This window comes from Salvelinus alpinus, chromosome 4 (genome assembly GCF_045679555.1).
Source record: "Salvelinus alpinus chromosome 4, SLU_Salpinus.1, whole genome shotgun sequence".
NCBI lineage: Eukaryota > Metazoa > Chordata > Actinopteri > Salmoniformes > Salmonidae > Salvelinus > Salvelinus alpinus.
In genome coordinates this window covers 13170434-13175433 of record NC_092089.1, presented here as the reverse complement: position 1 = coordinate 13175433, position 5000 = coordinate 13170434, and the positions used below count along the sequence as shown (strand labels likewise).

Sequence of the window (5000 nt, the reverse complement as noted above, 5' to 3'; positions counted from 1 at the left end):
ACAGAGAGAGAGTTGGAAGTAGAGCGAGCCAGAAGGAAACAGAGACAGAGAGAGAGTTGAAGGAGAAGGTGACGAGGGAAACAGAGTTGCATAGGTCAGCAGAAGCTGATCTGTTGTCGTCCCGCCCTGTCATTTCCATGTTGATAATCCACTTCCTGTTAATCCGCTTCCTGTGTGTGTGTGGAAGCGATGTCCAGAATCATTAGTATTAGCTGACCCTACCAGTGGCTTTGTTCCAAATGGCACCCTATTGCCTTTACAGTGCACTGCCTCTGACCCGCAGGACACAGGGTGCCTCTTGGGACGTGACCCATGGTGTCCTAGGATAAACTTTAACAGCTGGGTTGAACCTTCTTCTCGGACATTCCAGATCAGACTAGGATCCTCCTGGTGTGAAAATAAACCATGATTCCCAAATAGCACCCGATTCCTTAGTGCACTACCCAGGGCCCATAGTGCACTACCAGGGCCCATAGTGCACTACCCAGGGCCCATAGTGCACTACCCAGGGCCCATAGTGCACTACCCAGGGCCCATAGTGCACTACCCAGGGCCCATAGTGTACTACCCAGGGCCCATAGTGCACTACCCAGGGCCCATAGTGCACTACCCAGGGCCCATAGTGTACTACCCAGGGCCCATAGTGCACTACCCAGGGCCCATAGTGCACTACCCAGGGCCCATAGTGCACTACCCAGGGCCCATAGTGTACTACCCAGGGCCCATAGTGTACTACCCAGGGCCCATAGTGCACTACCCAGGGCCCATAGTGCACTACCCAGGGCCCATAGTGCACTACCCAGGGCCCATAGTGCACTACCCAGGGCCCATAGTGCACTACCCAGGGCCCATAGTGCTGACACCACAGTACTGTATGGAGAGACTTAGATCACATGATACCACAGTACTGTATGGAGAGACTTAGATCACATGATACCACAGTACTGTATGGGAGAGACTGAGATCACATGATACCACAGTACTGTATGGAGAGACTGAGATCACATGACACCACAGTACTGTATGGAGAGACTGAGATCACATGACACCACAGTGCTGTATGGGAGAGACTGAGATCACATGATACCACAGTACTGTATGGAGAGACTGACACCACACTACTGAATGGGAGAGACTGACACCACAGTACTGTATGGAGAGACTGACACCACAGTACTGTATGGAGAGACTGAGATCACATGATACCACAGCACTGTATGGGAGAGACTGACACCACAGTACTGTATGGGAGAGACTGAGATCACATGACACCACCGTGCTGTATGGAGAGACTGAGATCACATGACACCACAGTGCTGTATGGGAGAGACTGAGATCACATGACACCACAGTACTGTATGGGAGAGACTGAGATCACATGACACCACAGTGCTGTATGGGAGAGACTGACACCACAGTACTGTATGGGAGAGACTGACACCACAGTACTGTATGGAGACACTGACACCACAGTACTGTATGGGAGAGACTGACACCACAGTACTGTATGGGGAGACTGAGATCACATGACACCACCGTGCTGTATGGAGAGACTGAGATCACATGACACCACAGTGCTGTTTGGGAGAGACTGAGATCACATGACACCACAGTACTGTATGGAGACACTGACACCACAGTACTGTATGGAGAGACTGACACCACAGTACTGTATGGGGAGACTGAGATCACATGACACCACCGTGCTGTATGGAGAGACTGAGATCACATGACACCACAGTGCTGTATGGGAGAGACTGAGATCACATGACACCACAGTGCTGTATGGAGAGACTGAGATCACATGACACCACAGTACTGTATGGAGAGACTGAGATCACATGACACCACAGTACTGTATGGGAGAGACTGAGATCACATGACACCACAGTGCTGTATGGGAGAGACTGAGATCACATGATACCACAGTACTGTATGGGAGAGACTGAGATCACATGACACCACAGTACTGTATGGGAGAGACTGAGATCACATGACACCACAGTACTGTATGGGAGAGACTTAGATCACATGACACCACAGTACTGTATGAGAGAGACTGAGATCACATGACACCACAGTACTGTATGGGAGAGACTGAGATCACATGACACCACAGTGCTGTATGGGAGAGACTGAGATCACATGACACCACAGTACTGTATGGAGAGACTGAGATCACATGACACCACAGTGCTGTATGGGAGAGACTGAGATCACATGACACCACAGTGCTGTATGGGAGAGACTGAGATCACATGACACCACAGTACTGTATGGGAGAGACTGAGATCACATGACACCACAGTGCTGTATGGGAGAGACTGACACCACAGTACTGTATGGGAGAGACTGAGATCACATGACACCACCGTGCTGTATGGAGAGACTGAGATCACATGACACCACAGTGCTGTATGGGAGAGACTGAGATCACATGACACCACAGTGCTGTATGGGAGAGACTGAGATCACATGACACCACAGTGCTGTATGGGAGAGACTGAGATCACATGATACCACAGTACTGTATGGGAGAGACTGAGATCACATGACACCACAGTGCTGTATGGGAGAGACTGAGATCACATGACACCACAGTGCTGTATGGGAGAGACTGACACCACAGTACTGTATGGGAGAGACTGACACCACAGTACTGTATGGAGACACTGACACCACAGTACTGTATGGGAGAGACTGACACCACAGTACTGTATGGGAGAGACTTACACCACAGTGCTGTATGGGAGAGACTGACACCACAGTACTGTATGGGAGAGACTGACACCACAGTACTGTATGGGGAGACTGAGATCACATGAAACCACCGTGCTGTATGGGAGAGACTGAGATCACATGACACCACAGTACTGTATGGGAGAGACTGAGATCACATGACACCACAGTACTGTATGGAGAGACTGAGATCACATGACACCACAGTACTGTATGGGAGAGACTGAGATCACATGACACCACAGTGCTGTATGGAGAGACTGAGATCACATGATACCACAGTACTGTATGGAGAGACTGAGATCACATGATACCACAGTACTGTATGGGAGAGACTGAGATCACATGACACCACAGTACTGTATGGGAGAGACTGAGATCACATGACACCACAGTGCTGTATGGGAGAGACTGAGATCACATGACACCACAGTACTGTATGGAGAGACTGAGATCACATGATACCACAGTACTGTATGGGAGAGACTGAGATCACATGACACCACAGTACTGTGTGGGAGAGACAGATCACATGACACCACAGTACTGTATGGGAGAGACTGAGATCACATGACACCACAGTACTGTATGGAGAGAGACTGAGATCACATGACACCACAGTAAGTTTAGGGTTAGAATTAAGGTTAGGGTAATGGTTTGGGATAGGGTTACGGGAAAATAGGATTGGGGTTAGATTTAGGGGTTAAGGAAAATATGATTTTTGGTTAGGGGTGGGGTTAGGGAAAGTAGGATTAGGGTTAGGGGTGGGGTTAGGGAAAGTAGGATTAGGGTTAGGGGTGGGGTTAGGGAAAGTAGGATTAGGGTTAGGGGTGGGGTTAGGGAAAGTAGGATTAGGGTTAGGGGTGGGGTTAGGGAAAGTAGGATTTGGGTTAGGGGTGGGGTTAGGGAAAGTAGGATTAGGGTTAGGGGTGGGGTTAGGGAAAGTAGGATTAGGGTTAGGGGTGGGGTTAGGGAAAGTAGGGTTAGGGGTGGGGTTAGGGAAAGTAGGGTTAGGGTTAGGGGTGGGGTTAGGGAAAGTAGGATTAGGGTTAGGGAAAGTAGGATTAGGGTTAGGGGTGGGGTTAGGGAAAGTAGGATTAGGGTTAGGGGTGGGGTTAGGGAAAGTAGGATTAGGGTTAGGGAAAATAGGATTTGGGTTAGGGGTGCGGTTAGGGAAAATAGGATTTGGGTTAGGGGTGGGGTTAGGGAAAATAGGATTAGGGTTAGGGGTGGGGTTAGGGAAAGTAGGATTAGGGTTAGGGGTGGGGTTAGGGAAAGTAGGATTAGGGTTAGGGGTGGGGTTAGGGAAAGTAGGATTTGGGTTAGGGGTGGGGTTAGGGAAAGTAGGATTAGGGTTAGGGGTGGGGTTAGGGAAAATAGGATTTGGGTTAGGGGTGCGGTTAGGGAAAATAGGATTTGGGTTAGGGGTGGGGTTCGGGAAAATAGGATTTGGGTTAGGGGTGGGGTTAGGGAAAGTAGGATTAGGGTTAGGGGTGGGGTTAGGGAAAATAGGATTAGGGTTAGGGGTGGGGTTAGGGAAAATAGGATTTGGGTTAGGGGTGGGGTTAAGTCTCCACGAGGATAGAAGAACTAAACGTGTGTGTGTGTGTGTTTGTGTGTGTCTGTGTGTGTTCGTGTGTGTGAGTGTGAGTCTGTGTGTGTGTGTCTGTGTGTCCTTGTGTGTGTGTGTCTGTGTGTGTGTGTGTGTGTGTGTCTGGGTCTGTGTGTGTGTCTGTGTGTGTGTGGGTCTGTGTGTGTGTGTGTCTGTGTGTCTGTGTGTGTGTGTCTGGGTCTGTGTGTGTGTGTGTGTGTGTGTGTGTCTGGGTCTGTGTGTGGGTCTGTGTGTGTGGGTCAGTTCAGTGACCCCTGTCCACACTACAGGCTTTATCTCACTTCTGTGGTATGTAATGGACACTGCCTCTCTGTTCTCTGTCTGTTTCTCCTCCCTCACTCTCCTCTCCTCTCCCCTCTGACAATCAGCTCTCTCAGGCCTTTTTCCTCTCCTCTCCTCTCCTCTCCTCTCCTCTCCTCTCCTCTCCTCTCCTCTCCTCTCCTCTCCTCTCCTCTCCTCTCCTCTCCTCTCCTTTCTGTCAGACTGGGGGGATTGTTGCCAGGGTGCTTGAAGGTGTCTTGTGGTCAAGTGCTTTGTGTGTTAGTCATGCATGGCCATTTGCCGTGTCTGTGGGCTGGAGTAATGTGAAGATATGTGTGTGTGTGTGTGTGTGTGTGTGGGGGGGGGGGGTGTAGCGTGTGTGTGCTGT

The 5000-nt window shown here is 50.1% G+C and overlaps 1 protein-coding gene across 2 annotated transcripts in view; it reads right to left on the bottom strand.

The window, feature by feature from the left end:
• Positions 1–5000, bottom strand: part of LOC139572861 (RNA-binding motif, single-stranded-interacting protein 3-like) — a 336861-nt gene that overhangs the window by 55906 nt on the left and 275955 nt on the right. The gene's annotated exons all lie outside the window — the stretch shown is intronic.